Genomic DNA, 19,192 nt, shown 5'->3' with positions numbered 1-19,192 from the left:
GTAATCTTAATCACATTTATTTCATACGCGAGGAATCCGATGAGCTGTAAATCTCTTGCTTCTGAAAGCGACCTCGCCACAAATCATAGCTCAATGCAACGGTTTATCACGTGGAATATTTATTCTTCTCCCACGCGTTTATCCGGACTCATGTGGGGGTGTTCCGCTGTGACAGATTTCTCGACGCTGCCCTGTCCTGTGCCGTCTCTCTTTCCGCTCCTCGGGCCACCGTGTCCGATCGCACCACATCGCCCAACCTCCACTTCTGCCCTTGCCCTTGATATGTGGAATATTTATAGCAGCCAAATAATCCTACAAGGTGGCCCATAAGTGAGGACACAGGTGTATTTAATTCACTTTAACAGCGTTAACACATTTTAAACGCGCATTAAGTTAATAGTGTGTATATTATCATTACTAATACCTATGTTTCTTAGTGTTTGTTCAGATGACATTAAGTGCAATATGTATTTCTTTTTTGTTTTAGATTATATTAAGTATAATGAGTTGAAACGAAATATATCAAATGTTGAAAGATTACGCGTGTAATCTTATATTTTTAAACGTCCTAAATTCGTTTAAAAAGATGATTGATGCATGCTTTCGTGTTAATGTAAGTCAGCTTGAACATTTGTAAAAAATAAATGAAATACCCGATGTGATTTGTTAAACTAAACATAACCCGATGTGTCCTGACTTTTGGACCACCCTGTACTGTATTTTTAATCGACTACAGTATCTGATTTATAATCGATAATCTATTTAAATACAGCATATAATTTATATATGCTTATCGACATCTTTGAATGCAGCATACAGTAATGACACGCTTTATAGTTGAACATGTTTAATACCTGTTGATTTAACGTGTCTTCGATTATCAAACGAATAATTGCATAGCTTTAATATGTGCAACAAACGTGATGTTTTTTTTATTCTTTAAAGTTATTTCACGTCGATAATTAAAGACAGTGAATTAGATATTTACGTTAAATACAATATTTAATGTCGATAATTTATATCAAATAAGTGTAATAAATGGTGAAACGCAAACATTTAGAATATTAAACGTAGCAACAAAATATGATACCGTACATTATATCAATAACAAAAACGAAAATATAAATGTGCATATCACAACACGACAGTACAACTACAGAACCCATGGGCTGATTATCAAATTATCTAGTAAACAATGAAACATAGTGCGTTAATAAATAATAATAAATAATAATTTGTGTGTAATGGTCTGCGTGATGTGTACAGTACTGTGTAATGTTATAAGTTAATGGGGTCTGAGGGTCCTCGAAAGCCAAGTTTGCCAAACTTTATCTACAGAAGAATAATTGTGGCATCGTTCCAAGATTGAGATATTTTTTTATTTCTCTGCAAACATTCTGATGATCGCTCAGATTCTTGGGCTATGTGCATTTCACATCTAGTACTGTATCTCCACAGTGTAATCATCTCTACAGTGTAATAATCTCGACAGTGTAATCATCTCCACAGTGTGATCATCTCCAATGTAATAATCTCCAATGTAATAATCTTCAATGTAATCATCTCCACAGTGTAATCATCTCCACAGTGTAATCATCTCCAATGTAATCATCTCCTGTTTATTTACTGTCAGTTACTCTTCAATTGTTATGTAGAGATCATCACAAACAAATATATACTATCAATATAATCTTCATAGTAAGCGGCTAACGTGCACGTATGTATTTTTCATATCATCACGTTCTGACCTCGTGCCCTATACTGGACATCTGTAAAAAGAGCTTCATAGCTCATCGGATTCCTCCTGCATAAATAGATATTCTGATGATCATTTAATGGTGACATCGCCGATCCCCTTTGCAAACTTTGTGCCAAGCATTATTTATGAATGCCACTGTTTTTGTACGTTTGCCCACTATTTTCCTTCTTCTTTTTTATTTATTTATGCCCATTCGGGTCAAAGGCACTTTGCAAACATTGCCTTCCCCCCCCCCCACGACTGTGAAACTACCGCAGACGACACCCGCCTGTGAAACACGGCGCCTGCCTATCCCGATAGCCTCCTCACTCGACACGATTGGCACAATAACCAACGTGGCCACACGCGTTGCGTCTTATCTTGATTTGTTCGCGGTGTGTGCTCGGTCACGGTTCCTGTTTGAACGCTCGCCGATTGTTTTGGTGATTCCCATCTTCTCCTGCTTCATCGTCCTCGGAGTATTGTCGGTGATGTGGCTCGTTTCTCGCGAGAGGTAAGGGGGCCGTCCATAAATGACGTCACGCACCTGGGGGTTTGGGGGGGGGGGGTCAGACATTTGTGACGATGTGTGACGATGTGTGGGGGGGGGGGGGGAGTTGAGAAATGTGACGTCACATCAAAATGCGCAACTTTAAATAAATATAGACAACACGTTCTACTTAATTAAATAGACTTTTTAATAAATGTTTTCTCTCCTACAACATCAGAGCGCAGCGCCACACTAAATACGTACTACAATGACAATAGTTTAAAGCGATTTGAAGCATGTTTTCTTGGGTGGGGGGGGGGGGCAGAGCTTTGTGACGTCATATTTGAGGGGGGGGTCTGACGTTTTGTGACGTCAAAAATCGTCCAAAATCGCGTGACGTCATTTATGGACGGCCCCAAAGAAGCGGTGGCTTTCATCAAAACTAGATGCCAATACTGACGATTTTAACAAACAAACTTTTAACCCGGTACCGATTTTCAAATCGAAAATTGTGCCGTAGCATTGGTTTCCCCCAACGGTTTTATTTCTATTTCATGAAGCTATACAATTAGCTTCACGAATAATTAGCCTACTGTGTAAACAGCTAGGCTTGGCAAGTGTTCCACAGTGCAGTGCTGCTGTGTCTGACTGTGACTGTTTAACATGAGCCCATATAAATATTTGCTCGTGCCCGTTTGAATGTGGCTGACGATGACTCTTCAACAAAGTCAGTAAATGTCCTCACGAACAACTTTTCCGTGAACAACACACCCATATAGCTAAATCAGCTCAAGCCTCCCGTAAATCACGTGACTTCTGCGTGGTCACCGTCAACTTTGAACCGCTCTCCCCTCCCCACCCACTGAAAATAGACGCAGAAGAAGCACTGAGGCCCTATTACAGCCTCTCCCTCCTCCTCCCTTTGCTCCCTTTTCTCTGTTCGTTTCCCATCCTTTCCCTCTCATCAGCCGTTCCTCCTCTTCTTCTTCTCTCTCCCGTTCCTTTCTCTTTTCCACGGCAATATATTGTTGTTGACTCTACTCCCCTTCCCGTGGTGTGCCATGGGCAACAATTAGCTAGTTGATACCATATCTTTGGGCTTATTATACCCTTGATCAACCATCAGCAACGTGCCCTTTTGCCACGCTCCCCGTCGTTAACCGCACACTGAGCAGCGCGGTGAAAATTAGTCACGTAATCTCTGGTTCTATTCGGTAAAGTCACGTAGGTAAAAAAATAAAACAACTAAAATCACGACGTTTTTTTTGTTTACCTACGTGACTTTACCGAATAGAACCAAAGAGTATGGATCCTTGCAGTCACGAAAGCTTCAAATCTAGAATTAGTCACATAACCCGCACGGCCCATATGGCCCTCATCCGGCAGTGACAAAAGGGCTATGCATGCATTTGCACTTTAGACTGCAGGATAAAGTGTATACTGCATAAACTGCACGTGCAGCACTTGCTTAGCTGTATTTCACCAATGTTACGAACACAATCATTGCAGTCATTCCAGTAAGTGCATTCAATGGAAACACTCATTCGGAATCCGCAACATGCTTTGCATTTCATGGTGGCGTCACCGTTCTTGCACTTGGCCTTGCGATGGTCACCACACACTAAAGTGCCTGCCACAGAGTCGGCACTCTCTCATGAGCACGGTTGGCTACGCACGATGCGAAAGAAGTTCAACGTGCATATACACATGGCCGGTTCAGATAATCATCACTGGTGGTGGCCGTGAGCGTGAATCCAACTCGAGTCATTGGGTTCGTAGCGCAGCGCGCTAATTGCTGCAGCACCACCATTCCCCACTCACACACACGCGCGCGCGCATGCACGTGGGCGTGCGTGTGTCTGTGTATCGGGCGTATATACAGCACATACTCTCCAACACATGTTTTACTCCTGGACACGAAACGGGATCCGTCTCTCCCTCCACATCCACCATCTGTGTTCGTCCACAGGCCAGAGAAGGAGTTTTGGCCGAACATCCCCAACTTCGAACCGTTCATCACGAATTTCTTGGAAGGCGACGATCTCCGTTTTCAGTTAACTGGAGCGCGACGACTCATCTTTACTCGTGCCGTCATTTGTCGTGTTTGCCGAATGGCTCTCTCTCTCTTGAGGATACCCTGGCACGCTTTGGCGCTGCCTGCCTGCACTGGCTGTCCCTGGGGCTAGGCCTCGGCAAGGTAAGGTAAAAGGTAAAAACAACGAGCCTACCTTTACCCTACCCTTTTACCTTACCACAATACAATCACTATACCCTACCTTTTACCCTTCAGCAGGTAAGGTTAAAGGTTAAAAGCAACGAACCTACCTTTACCCTACCTTTTACCCTTACCCCATACAAATTTCCCGATTACAGGGTAATTACTGGGGTACTACTACACATGAAAAAGGTGTATAACGGTAAATGCTAGGTAGGGCGCTTTATTCATATAGAATACTCTCATTCCAATTTTACACGCTTGTATCTTCAAATCTTGTAACTCAATTTTAACCCACTTCCCAATGTGGTATCGACTGCAAACTTGGTATACTTATGTCATACTGATGACAATACTATATTCTATCATAAAAATAAACATTTTAAACATTATTTTTTATATGTTATGTTTCGGCTTGGGTCTAATTGTCTACGCTCAACTCACGTTGGCTGTCAGTGTCCACGGCCCCCTTACGTTGTGGCAAGCTTCGGGGCCACTTCCTGGAGTCGTGGAGTTCTTCTGCCATTATTCGTAGATTTCATTAAAGCGTGTTTTTAAAAAAGTTTTTTTTAAATATTACTTATTTAATGGAAGCCACGGACTGCGCCACGGAGCTTTTAGTGGTAAACAAGGCACCGTATTTACCGGGTAATGCTTCACGCTACCTTTACCCTACCGGGTAATTCTTCCAAGCTACATTTACCCTACCCTTTACCCCTTGGCATGTCGACACCTTCACCCTTTTACCCGGTAAAAAGGGTAAATTACCTTACCTTCCCGAGGCCTACCTGGAGCTCGTTAAAATAATAGAGGCGCCGCTTTGGCGAGCTATTAACTACATTGCCTGGTGTGCAGGAGGTCGTGGGTCCGATCCCAACTCTGACGCCTGTTTATTTGGAGTTTGCGTGCTCTCCCATTGGTCGCGTGAATTTTTCTCCGGGTCCTCTGGTTTTTCCCTCCGCATTTAGAATTGACACGCGTGCAGAGGATTTGGGTGCTATAACTTTCCACACGATGATAAGCCACTTCGTTGAGCTGTAATTTGTGATAGCCAGGTTGCGTCTGAAAAACGGCTGGATAGCTCAGTGGGCCTTACCTGGTAAAATATAAAAATATAGTTCTTTAAATAGGTTACTATAATGATGATTTCAACTTGTAACGCGTCACCACGCAGTATTCTCTCGCTCGTGAAGAGAGGGAGGGAGAGTGACACGGAGGCACGAGGAATCACAGACAAGCGGGGAAGGCAGCAACCAGGCGGTGAGCCGGCGCTACCAACAATTGCCCAAGCTCTATGGTCCTTTACGTATTTTTTTTATATTTTCATCCGATTAATGAGCGTTCGCACGTGGAATGAAATCAGAGCACCCGGAGAAATCCCACGCATGCGAGGGGGCAACGCTCTGTCCCGGTGCTGATGGAGACAGGGATGACGCCCAACATTTTCCGTGCCGCCTTGTCCTGGCGTGCCAGCGAACGGCGCCTCGACGCCCACGGGAAGGAGGCAGTTTGGCAGCATCGGTGCGATCCACCAACCCCCTCCCGCCTTCACAGGCGTTCGTCATCGGTTGCTGCATCCCGGGCTGTGCCACGGCGTTCCGTCTCTCTCTCTCTCTGCAGCGTTAACCTGCCCTGACCCCTCCGTCCCTAATCTCCCTTCTACCCGATTGTACATTGTGGTCCACATGTCTTGTGCCCACAATTTGCCTCCCCCCGAAATGTATTTTTCCCCTTCGCTTATTCACTTCTGCCTTCACACCCATTGGTATGTGTAAAATATTAAGAAGTTTTGGAGAACTAAACGGGGGTCACAACACATCTGGACCACCCTGTATATTGCTTCGATTGCGTGTCGATGCTGCGAACGTTGGCGCTGTCGCTGCGACGTCTCACGAGCTTCAGCTGGGCTTGCCATCGCTTTTATTTAACGGCGTTTGAGCGGCGGTGAGAACGGTTCGCCATTGTGACTCTTGCAACTCTCTCTCATTCCGTAGCTCTTCCAGCATAAGAAGCCTCGAGGCTGGATCGTTGAAGACCAGGCCCCAAGTAAAGTGGAAGTGGTCTCGGTGGTGGAAGTGAATGGTGTGGAGACGCTGTCCGGTCTCCCGGTACCTCTGCCTCACCACCTCAGTCCAAGGCCATAGCCAATGGAGTCAACATTGGGGGGGACCAAATCTTGCAGGAGGCTCCCCCCCCCCCCCTCCCAGAAAAAAAGATCTAAATTTGAAAACGAATTTCCTGCCTAAAGTATAAAAACAATTAACTAACACATAGTATGGACTTTTTATTTAATTTATACAATAATGTCTAATAGTTTTATTGTATTACATTGCTCTGTTTTTTCTCTTTTTTTACCTTTTCTTGTTTCATTGTATGTAATGGCAGAGATTAGGGATTAATAACGTACAACCATAACCACAATCATATTAACAGAAATCTATTTTATAGCAATATATTGGGGGGGACATTTTGAGCATATTTGAATATTGGTGGGGGGGGGGGGGATGTGTCCCCCCCCCCCCACCAATATATACAATATTCAATATATATTGTAATTACGGCCTTGCCTCAATCATCTCCAACATGTACAAGTCCGATACAGCATCATCGCGCGCCCTCAAAGGACAACGCCGCTCTTCACCATCGTGCCGCGCTTATTGGCAAAGGGCATCGCTGGGAACGCAAAAAAATACTTTTGTTTGTTTCGCTTAAAAAAATAATACAGTTTTCAGACGAATATATTTAGCCGGTTAAACATGAAGGTTTAGGTATTAATCTTTACAATACAGTTTTTGAATATTTTTCGACTTGTCAATCGGGTCAACGGAGTGGCCATGGACCGATTGTTGGCCACAAGGCTGTCCCAGAGCCATCGTAGTCGTGGTGGCGCTAAACCCCCTCACAACTGGGGGCACGTGGTCCAGCCGCACGCACCACACCTGAGGGACAAGGGGACATTTGTTAACATTCATAAATTCTGTTTCGTCTCAATCCATTCCGGGGTGGTTCTTGGTCAAGTTTTGTAAACAATATAATTGAGGTGACACCACAGGAAGAAGAATATTTTACGTTAATAAAATGATAAAAGATACGATATTATTAACTTAAAGAATAAAAATTAAAATGTTAATGCGAGTGTTAAAATAAATTAAATAGCCCTTTGTGTCCTGAATTTTGGGCCACCCTGTAAAATAGGCAACGTTTTTGGGCAATTACACGTTATCTATTTTGTATGTTTTCCATCTCGGGATGTGTAATAGACGAATGTGGTGTGTGTTTGTAAGACATGCTTATGCACTACTGACACAATATATTGGTCCATTTTTTTACATCAATTATCTAGTGAAATCGTTTGCAATAAATGCAGTTAATTTGTGTTACAGTCTCACGCCAAAAGGCCGAGTAAAAACAACAGTCTCGCTGAATGCAGAGTCAGCAATGTCCTAACGGTAATTCGCTTTGTATGCCCCTTTCCTGTCCTGCATTTCCCATCGCTGCTGATGTATTTCATGAGGCCCGTTATACAAAGAGCTTTGAGACGCCTTGCCTTGTAAGCGCCTAATACGCGGTCTCATTCTTTCACCGTTATGATAACCGCGTAAAAGCCCCCGTTGAGCGAACGAAAGTCTCCTTTAAAAGCCCACTATCAGCCACTGTAAACCCGTTGATGGAGACCTCTCCAAGCCACCACCAACCTCTCACGATCCACTGGGACGCGAACTGACCTCTCGGGTGCGTTCCACTCCTTGGCTGCCACTCCGTTATTATTCTCGTCCGTCGACCATCTCATCCCTTTCAGCGACGCTTTGCTAGCCCAAGCCCCACTTACTTTTCTGAACAGTTTTGAATGCTGCCATTAGTTCACCAACCTGTGCTAACCAGCCTGATTAAGTATGGTCAAACAACGCTCATGACCGACGCGGCTTGGTAGAACCTTCATCCAGCAGTGGATTGGCAAAGGGCTGTGAATTATGAATTGCAATGCTTCACAACAATAACGCACTTTAGTCAGCATTTCCCAAACTCCAGTCCTCGTGACCCAACGCGTTACATTTTTCAAATGTATTACCCGTTTAAATTTGAACTCTCTCCACGCTGCACATGCTGGACGATTGTTATCACTTCCCACGTGATGCGCTCAGCAATTAACGCTGCGTTGAACCCATTCACGCACATTTCGAGATCAGTATGCGTGTGTACACGTGTTCCACAGCATTGCTTAGCGCGTCACGTGGGGCGTGTTCAACAATCATCGGGCGTGTGCAGCGTGGAAAGAGTTATTTTATCTTTGAATGGGACGAGTAAATTGGTAAACGCAGAAAGACGTAGTGTGGTGAGTCGCGAGAACTGGAGTTTGGGAAACTCTGCATCCTATGTTTTTTTTTGTACAGCAATCCTTCGTTTAACGTGGTCGAATGCCTTCCTGAAAAGTGTCAAGTGAAGCGAAAACCACGTTAAGCGAGGAATTATTGTACTGAATCACAGCTTGCACTTTAAAATCAGCCTGCAGTCATCCCATGGCGGGATAAAGAGCTGAGATGACGGTACGCCACCGCGTGCCGTATCATTCCGCTGAGCCGTGCAGCTCAAGAAAGTAGTTCGTCGGCGACCACTCACAAACCGTGTTATATAGTTGCGCGTTATGATGGGCGTGAGTAAAGTGTCGCCTAATTGCAAGAACTGCGTTATGGCAAAATACGAGTTGTGTGAGAACGCGTTAACACACCTGTCAACCCCTTATCAGTGGCCTACCTTATTAGAGACCAATTCAGACCTTATGGGTCACCCCGTGCCCCTTATAAATCTCAACGCTCATCCTACAAAGTTCCATCACAAGGGAGAAACACAAACAAATAGACAACAACATTTGTGTTTCTTTGCCCGTGTTGAAACGGCTGTACGCCGTATGGACCTAAAAACTCAATTTACCCGTACAAGAATACGGGGTAAATCATATGGGTTTACAGCTGTGCGTTAATTGAGGCTTTACCTATGTGCTCCATTCCTGTACAAGAATACGGGGTAAAGCGTATGGGTTAACAGCTGTGCGTTAAATTTTGATTTAAAGCTTTCGTAACTGCAGTAATTCATATTCTTAGTTTTTTCGGTAAAGTCACGTTGAAGAGAAACAACAAAATAACAAAATATATATAAAACAATAAAAAATTCTCACGACTTTTCGACCATAACTCAAACGGTCATCATCAGGTGTGTTGGTTTGCATAAATTTATTTTTAAACGGCACATTTATTTATTTATAAAAAACGTTGGCGTCACACGCAGCGATTTGGCAGTTTGCCCAGGACTAGTCCATCTATTTTTTTTTTAAAAGAGGAGGGGGGAGACGAAATTTTTTTATAATGTATGCTGTCTGAAAGCCACTGTAAGCGTGAACAATCAATTAAGAACTGAAATGGTTTATCAAATCTTTCCAATGATTGCTAAGATAGAATCCATCTTCTCGGTTGAAATTGTCTCTGTGCTTGTATATGTGGATAGCCTCATGAACGAATCTCTCATGGAAGCCAGATGGCTTACAAAGAACCTCCGTCTTGGAAAAGTCAATGGCATGTGAGCCTACTGAATTAGAACAATGATCTGCTACGGCCGAGGTGTTGGTCCTACCGTGTTTAAGGTCTGCTTTATGTTCACGAATGCGGTCCGAGACATGGCGTTTGGTTTCTCCAATGTAACTACTACCACAGAGGCAACTTAGTTTGTAGACACCAGGGTATTGTATGTCCGGAATCACATCTTTTACAGACGGAACCAGATCACGGATTTTATGTAATGTGTTGAAACGGACCTGGATCTTGTGTTTATTCAAGATTTTGGAGATCTTTTTTGTGATCCCAGCAATGTAGGGTAAAGTGATGGTTTTGAAAGGCTCCTCAAGAGGGTTCTTCTTCATGGTTTGAGTGATAGCTTTGCGGATTGTATAGTCGGAGTAACCATTAGCCCTAAGAGCTTGGTGTACGTGCTTGAGTTCACTGCTTATGTGTTCCTGGTCGGATATGCATTGGGCTCTATGATACAGAGTCTTGATGAGAGAATTCTTCTGTGATGGATGGTGGTGGGAATCCGGTTTCAGATAAGCATCCGTATGGGTAGCTTTCCTGTAGACAGAGTGGCTCATTGAACCATCAGGTCTCTTTTTAATTAGGACATCCAAAAAAGGTATCTTGCCATCTATTTCGACTTCCATGGTAAATCTGATGGCTGGGTGTATGGAATTGATGTGGTCGAAGAATTGGTCTAGAGCAGGCCGGCCATGTGGCCAGATGACAAAAGTGTCATCCACGTACCTCTTCCATAAGATTGGGCGCAGAGTTGCAGTCTGGATGGCGTCAGTCTCAAATTTCTCCATGAAAATGTTAGCTATAACTGGAGAAAGGGGGGAGCCCATTGGGGTGCCCTCAGTTTGTTTGTAGAAAGTTCCATTCCAAGTGAAGTATGTATTGGTTAAACAGTGTCTCACCAGGGGGGGTACCTCAGTGTTTAGTCCTTGATGAACCAAGTCTTCAATGATTGCAATGGTGTCAGGTACAGGAACCTTGGTGAATAAGGAAACTACATCAAAACTGACAAGCAGGTCGTCTGGGAACAGGGAAATACTCTTGATTGTTGATACCAGGTGAGTAGAATTTTGTACCGCAGAGGTGGTCTTTCCAGTGAAAGGACGCAGGATTTCAGACAAAAAACGAGCAAGTTTGTAGGTGGGGGAGCTGATAGTAGAGACTATGGGACGAAGAGGTGTATCAACTTTATGTATTTTTGGTAAGCCGTATAATCTTGGTGGCCTGGCAGCAGAAGGTTTCAACGAAAACTGTTTAGATTGATCAATTAATGCGGTTGAATCAGAAATTATTTTGTTGGTTTGTGTGACGAGGCTGTTGGTGGGATCTCTTTTTATTTTTGTATAACTACCATCGTCGAGTAATTCTTTAATTTTGTTGTTGTATTCTATTTTATCCATGATGACAGTAGCATTGCCTTTGTCAGCTGAGAGAACTACAATATCATTCCTCTTTTTTAATTTATATAATTCAAAATGCTCATCTTTGCTGAGGTTGCTAGCTGGCATCTTAGCGTTTTTGAGGGTTGCAGCGATTTCAGATCTTGCTACGTCTGCAGCGATGTGACCCAGGCCCCTGAGAGCAACGTCTACTTGGGCAATTATATCATTAACTGGTATGTGTTTAGGTGTGACTGCAAAGTTTAGACCTTTAGCTAAAACGGATTTCAGACCATCGGAAATAGAACTGTTACTGCGATTAATTACGACTTCATTAACGTCTAACTTTTTGGTGTGTGGGTCCGGTTTTTTGTTGAAGAGGAGGTTAAATTTGGAAATCAGGTTTTCCTTACATTTGGTCGACATAGTAGCAGCTGAAGAGGCAGTCATATTGTCTACATGTTCCCAATCCGATGTGGACATTATTGCCGTCAATGATAAGTGTGATTTGTAGAGTGTCTTGTCTAACTAAATAAATAAATGTGCCGTTTAAAAATAAATTTATGCAAACCAACACACCTGATGATGACCGTTTGAGTTATGGTCGAAACGTCGTGAGAATTTTTTATTGTTTTATATATATTTTGTTATTTTGTTGTTTCTCTTCAACGTGACTTTACCGAAAAAACTAAGAAGCTGTGCGTTAATTGAGGATTTACCTATGTGCTCCATTCGTTTTTTAATGCATTGTTCGGAGGTAATGAGCCGCACGCAGGGACGTGGTTTCCACCTCGTGGACTCACGGGGCACTGCACATGTGTCATCAGGTGTCCGCGACGTGGCGATCCTACGATGTTAGGGGCCGTCCATAAATGACGTCACGCACCTAGGGGGGGGGGGTCAGACATTTGTGACGATGTGTGACGAGGGAGGGGGGGTTGAGAAGTGTGACGTCACATCAGAATACGCAACTTTAAATAAATATAGACAACACGTTCTTCTTAATTAGACTTTTTAGAAAATGTTTTCTCCTACAACATCAGAGTGCAGCGCCACATTAAATAGTTTAAAGCGATTTGAAGCATTTTAATTTAAAGCTTTCGTGACTGCAGGGATTCATATTATTGGTTCTTTCCCTTCTACGTGACTTTACCGAAAGAACCAAGAATATGATTTGAAGCATGTTTTTTTTGGAGGGGGGGGGGCAGAGCTTTGTGACGTCATATTTGAGGGAGGGGTCTGACTTTTTGTGACGCCGTGTGACGAGGGTGGGGGGGGGGGGTAAAAAATCGTCAAAAAAATAGCGTGACGTCATTTATGGACAGCCCCTAATATATAGCGATCCGCGATAATCTTATCGTCCGTTTTACAATATATCGTTGTTCATTAATGCTCTTAAAATATTTCATTTCCTTTCAAAGACATTAAATAATACAAACACATTACTTACATTCGAAATGTTTCGTGGAGTACAGTACTGGAATTGACAAGGTAGTTTTCCAACTTAATTTAATAACTTCGTTAATTAATTGTGCGACTGACGATATGTGCGCTGTAAGTGCGGTGGATTGTAACAATAAGCAGGATTACGGCGAGCTTATGTTGACCGAGGAACTTTCATACCCTGTCAACCCATACGGTGCGCGTGTATGCTTGTACAGGGAAATTGAGGAAACCAATTTTTTTTCTATTTTATTGTGTTTCTCCCTTGTGATGGGACTTTGTAGGATGAACGTTGACATTCATAAGGGGCACGGGGTGACCAATAAGGTCTGAATTTGTCTGTAATAAGGTAGGGCACTGATAAGGGTTTGACAGGGATGAACTTTATTTATAAGTCGTCTCCGTTCTGACTTGGAAGCACAGTTAGAACAAAAAAAATACGGTGTACAGTACGTCTGTGAAATATTGAAGTGCAACATTGCGGGCAATGGATATCGCGATTATCGTGATATCGTCAACATTAATATCGTGCCGTCAAAAAGGAACATCACGGCAACCCTTATACGATGTACTTGCATCGTGTGCATGGTTAACGGTTTGTTTAATTTAATTTATTTTATACCTTCGTGACTATTCCGATTTGCTTGCTGTGGTTTTCACACCTGACGATGATTGCTTGTGTTGCAGTCGAAACGTCGTGATAATTTTTATTCTTTAATATGTTTTATTATTTTATTGTTTCCCTTCTACGTGGTGACTTTACCGAAAGGACCAAGAATATGAATCCCTGCAGTCACGAAAGCTTTAAATCAAAAGTAGTTGTACTTAGGTGGCCGTGCTTAATTTTGCGTTTTCGATTATTTACCTCCTAAAAAATTCTGGCCATGTCTCTATCACCCCCCAGAAAGGGCATCTCACATCCCCCAGGGGGTGCACGCACCCCAGGTGAAGAACCACTGCTCTAGACACTACAGCAACCTGCTGCTCTGAAGTCGCATGCAGCTCTTTAAGGACTGCTTCGTGACGTTCTTTGTTAAGTAAACCCACTGCCGTCTCGTATTCACCACGCAGTGCATTGCGGCTCTGGAAATGTTGAGAGGAGTGGGGGGGGGTTACCGAATTCGACAAAAATGCTTCTCCTTGTTAGTTTGGTTGCCGACCCCTGCACCACAGTATTGTACTCACAGTCGGACGTGTGTGGAGCCCTCTGTCGTCAGTCGGATTGTGTGGAGCCCTCTGTCGTCAGTCGGATTGTGTGGAGCCCTCTGTACTCACAGCTAGACCTGCGTGGAGCCCTCTGTACTCACAGCTAGACCTGCGTGGAGCCCTCTGTACTCACATCTAGACCTGCGTGGAGCCCTCTGTGCTCACAGCTAGGCCTGCGTGGAGCCCTCTGTACTCACAGCTAGACCTGTGTGGAGCCCTCTGTACTCACAGCTAGACCTGCGTGGAGCCCTCTGTACTCACATCTAGACCTGCGTGGAGCCCTCTGTACTCACAGCTAGACCTGCGTGGAGCCCTCTGTACTCACATCTAGACCTGCGTGGAGCCCTCTGTGCTCACAGCTAGACCTGCGTGGAGCCCTCTGTACTCACATCTAGACCTGCGTGGAGCCCTCTGTACTCACATCTAGACCTGCGTGGAGCCCTCTGTACTCAACATCTAGACCTGCGTGGAGCCCTCTGTACTCACATCTAGACCTGCGTGGAGCCCTCTGTGCTCACAGCTAGGCCTGCGTGGAGCCCTCTGTACTCACATCTAGACCTGCGTGGAGCCCTCTGTACTCACAGCTAGGCCTGCGTGGAGCCCTCTGTACTCACAGCTAGACCTGCGTGGAGCCCTCTGTACTCACATCTAGACCTGCGTGGAGCCCTCTGTACTCACAGCTAGACCTGCGTGGAGCCCTCTGTACTCACATCTAGACCTGCGTGGAGCCCTCTGTGCTCACAGCTAGACCTGCGTGGAGCCCTCTGTACTCACATCTAGACCTGCGTGGAGCCCTCTGTGCTCACAGCTAGACCTGCGTGGAGCCCTCTGTACTCACAGCTAGACCTGCGTGGAGCCCTCTGTACTCACATCTAGACCTGCGTGGAGCCCTCTGTGCTCACAGCTAGGCCTGCGTGGAGCCCTCTGTACTCACATCTAGACCTGCATAGAGCCCTCTGTACTCACATCTAGACCTGCGTGGAGCCCTCTGTACTCACATCTAGACCTGCGTGGAGCCCTCTGTACTCACATCTAGACCTGCGTGGAGCCCTCTGTACTTACATTTAGACCTGCATGGGGCCCTCTGTACTCACATCTAGACCTGCATGGAGCCACCTGTACTCACATCTAGACCTGCGTGGAGGCCTCTGTACTCACAGTCGGATTGTGTGGAGCCCTCTGTACTCACATCTAGACCTGCGTGGAGCCCTCTGTACTCACATCTAGACCTGCGTGGAGCCCTCTGTACTCACATCTAGACCTGCGTGGCGCCCTCTGTACTCACATCTAGACCTGCATGGAGCCCTCTGTACTCACGTCTAGACCTGCGTGGAGCCCTCTATACTCACATCTAGACCCGCGTGGAGCCCTCTGTACTCAACATCTAGACCTGCGTGGAGCCCTCTGTACGCACATCTAGACCTGCGTGGAGCCATCTGTACTCACAGCTAGGCCTGCATGGAGCCCTCTGTACTCACAGCTAGACCTGCGTGGCGCCCTCTGTACTCACAGCTAGACCTGCGTGGAGCCCTCTGTACTCACATCTAGACCTGCGTGGAGCCCTCTGTACTCACATCTAGACCTGCGTGGAGCCCTCTGTGCTCACAGCTAGACCTGCGTGGCGCCCTCTGTACTCACAGCTAGACCTGCGTGGAGCCCTCTGTACTCACATCTAGACCTGCGTGGAGCCCTCTGTACTCACATCTAGACCTGCGTGGAGCCCTCTGTGCTCACAGCTAGACCTGCGTGGAGCCCTCTGTACTCACATCTAGACCTGCGTGGAGCCCTCTGTACTCACAGCTAGGCCTGCGTGGAGCCCTCTGTACTCAACATCTAGACCTGCGTGGAGCCCTCTGTACTCAACATCTAGACCTGCGTGGAGCCCTCTGTACTCAACATCTAGACCTGCGTGGAGCCCTCTGTACTCAACATCTATACCTGCGTGGAGCCCTCTGTACTCACATCTATACCTGCGTGGAGCCCTCTGTACTCACATCTAGACCTGCGTGGAGCCCTCTGTACTCATATCTAGACCTGCGTGGAGGCCTCTGTACTCACATCTAGACCTGCGTGGAGCCCTCTGTACTCACATCTATACCTGCGTGGAGCCCTCTAGAGGTGGTCCCAGCCGGACTGTGGTTGTTTAAATATAGAGTGTGCTCCTCCATCAGGATGTCGTGTTGTTCGCCCTCAAGCCACATTCTGACAGCTGCCCCGCCCTCCCTCCCTCCCCGACCCTGCTACGTGCGAGTCAAGGCCTCCTCTTCCTCCTCTGGCGTGAAAACGCACAGTCATGCTGACTTGAAGTGCCTGCATCTTGACGAGCGGAGGCACGCGTACACTACTGGGCTCCTGAGTTAAATCAGGGACACCTGCAGCAGTCGTAACCCCGGGTCTGTCATTCGGGCAGGTCATTCACGCACGTAAGCCAACTTTACTTGGCTGCGTTTATGCTCAAGACGTTGCCGTATTTAATGCGCGCGTTAATGGATATTTTTTAGGCGTTTTTTTTTGTTGTTTCAAAGATAAGCAGCGGCATGGCGTACTTGCGGAGTTCCTTTACTTGGCGTTGAAGTCGCGCTCTTGTGAACATGTTGGCAAGTCGTGTGTCGACCCCGGGAAATCGTCAACAAAGATATTTTTTGTATCGTTGAAAGCCCGGCGTAATTGTTTTACTGATGGTGAACGCGTTACGACATCGGTGCCTCGGGCCAATTGCACGAAACAAATTTCCTTTGCTCAGCTTGAAGTCAATGTCAATGAAACGGGGCTTGCACTACCTGTATTATTACTTTATTATTATTATTATTATTTTCACTTCAGGTATTTGACGCAACTGCCCGCTGACCTTCAAACATGACTTCTTGAAATAGTGAAACTAAATAAACTAAACTTTTTTTTATTTTAGCAGGTAAGGCCCACTGAGCTATATAGCCCTTTTTTTAGAAGCGACCTGACCACAAATGATAGCACAACGAAGTGGCTTATCGCATGCACATTTATTGCAGCCAAATACCCTAAACGCGTGTCTATAAATGTGCAGGTAAAAAAAACGGAGCACCCGGAAAAAAAATTCACGCAACCACGGAGAGAACATGCAAACTCTAAATATACAGGCGTCAGGGTCGAACCCACGACCTCCTGCATACGAGATTAGGTAGTTCACATGTCGTCCCCCCTCCTATTGATCAGCAGTGCTCCTGTTGATCAGTATTTTCTTCTCCACCCCCAGTGCACAATTGTGATTCATGAGCACAACTGCGAAGTGAATGATGCCGTGACCACACTTAAATCACCATCCACGCGAGAACATTAGGACATGTCACTGTGGCATGTTTAGATTTTGTATTTTATTTATTTCAGCAGGAAGGGCCCATTGAGATGTAAGGCTTTATAATATCATGGGCATCCTGTGACTGTACAGATGATATACAATACAGCTCTAAGTTAGAATCATGGTTACATGGCTCCGATACAAACAGCGAGTATCGGTCCGCACTTAACATGTTACGGGAATAGGGAACCAGTCGAAAAGGTAACCAAAAGACATGATTACACTGTTTAACGAACACAAATAAAAGAACAGTGTGGAAATGTAACGTAGCAAAGCAAACACAATCAGTAGCTGGGAACTGTAAGTGCGATCCACACAGAATGGGGCTCGCTTCTCAAGCAAATTATTTATGACGGCTACATCTTTTGAGTTTCAAGAGTGAGCAGAGGTTCCACGTGATCGGCAGTGACTGAATTCTCAAATTGAATGTGATAGCGTTCCCAAATGAGGGATTTTACCGGATGAATCCACATGAGAAGGTTAACGCGACGCCACTTCAAATCGCCGTCAATCTGCTTGAAACAACATCCAAGACGAGAGGCGATAAAGCAAAAGTCTTAAATTGCCGTCAGAATCCCACCTAGATCCGGAAAACGCTGGCGAACAGAATGGAACAATGCGCATAAACACCTCACTTGAAATCAAAACATCGCAGCTCCTGGCTTTGACATCCCTCCTCAAAGACCCTGGTGTAACCACCAACCGCATCAGAACATCAACAAGTCGATTTGCACATCTCCTTAATAAATGTCAAATGAAAGCCAAGCTACATTACTGAGATTGTGGCCATGCAACCCAAACTATGAACCATATAGTAAACCACTGTAGTCTGCACTCCTTCAATGGAGGAAGAGCAAAACTACACAAACTCTCTCCTCTGAAGCTCTCTCGTGACTTGCTGACCTCAACATCGGCATTTAGCTCCTGAACATATTGCCATCATGCACAATAATATATCTGCGATGTGTAATCTATAACGCCTGAAGCGTTATAGAGTGGAAAGAATGAGGAACATTGTGTTGTATTTCAGCAAGTCATCTTCGTGGCTATAGGACGGGGCAGAATTAGTGCACATGTCCGTGAACATTGCCTAGAGAAGCCCCGTCAACACAAAACACGCGAATCTCAATGGGAGTTCTGTCATCCGATACAACTGGACGCCATTAGGAGTTGCGCAATCTTGACATCACTTGTGTGTGTGTTGACGTCAGCGAAATCGGCAGTGGCGAGACCAATGCTGCACGGGAGCGTGATATAATGCAGAATACTGAGGACACAGTTGTAACCACGTCACCATGGTGTGGCTCAGATCGTTAATTGTGTGACGTCGGCAACGTGTTTCAGCTTGTGAAAAAGCAACCTGGGGCCTCCTGAACCATTCCTGGCTGGCTCGTTACGGTGTGGCTCGATTGTACAGTGAAAAAATGTATTACGGCACTGCAGTGGCGAGATATTAACTCCCTTGCCTGGTATACAGGAGATCGTGGGTTTGATCCCGACCATGACGCCTGCTGTATGTTTGGAGTTTGCACGTTCTCCCCCGTGGTCCCGTGTTTTTTTTTTTCTCTCTGGGTCCTCCAGTGTTTCCCTTCACATTTAGAAATATGCCTTTAGAGTATTTGACCGCTATACATTTCCACATGATAAGCCACTTTATTGAGCTATCATTTATGGCCTGGTCGCTTATGAAAAAGAGCTGAATAGCTTAGTGGGCCTTACCTGGTAAAATAAATAAAAACGTTCTAGTTTTTTTTTTTATTAACGTTTAATGATGAAAGGAAAGTAACCCTATTATGAGGACATGTTTTGTT

At 45.1% G+C, this 19,192-nt stretch overlaps 1 long non-coding RNA gene across 2 annotated transcripts; it reads right to left on the bottom strand.

Annotated features, from left to right (window-relative positions):
• Positions 1–1,015: 1,015 nt before the first annotated feature.
• Positions 1,016–14,828, bottom strand: LOC142929623 (uncharacterized). 2 transcript variants are annotated; one of them, XR_012945814.1, is made up of 3 exons: positions 14,027–14,828; positions 12,118–12,284; positions 1,016–2,285 (listed from the first exon to the last, which is right to left on the bottom strand). It is a non-coding gene; the product is annotated as an uncharacterized LOC142929623 (long non-coding RNA). The 2 variants fall into 2 exon arrangements; XR_012945815.1 differs by lacking the exon at positions 1,016–2,285 and adding an exon at positions 6,988–7,382.
• Positions 14,829–19,192: the final 4,364 nt, after the last annotated feature.

Source organism: Petromyzon marinus, chromosome 32, assembly GCF_048934315.1.
Source record: "Petromyzon marinus isolate PM22_M1 ecotype Great Lakes invasive population chromosome 32, UKy_Petmar_22M1.pri1.0, whole genome shotgun sequence".
Lineage (NCBI taxonomy): Eukaryota > Metazoa > Chordata > Hyperoartia > Petromyzontiformes > Petromyzontidae > Petromyzon > Petromyzon marinus.
This window is presented reverse-complemented; position numbering and strand designations above follow the sequence as displayed.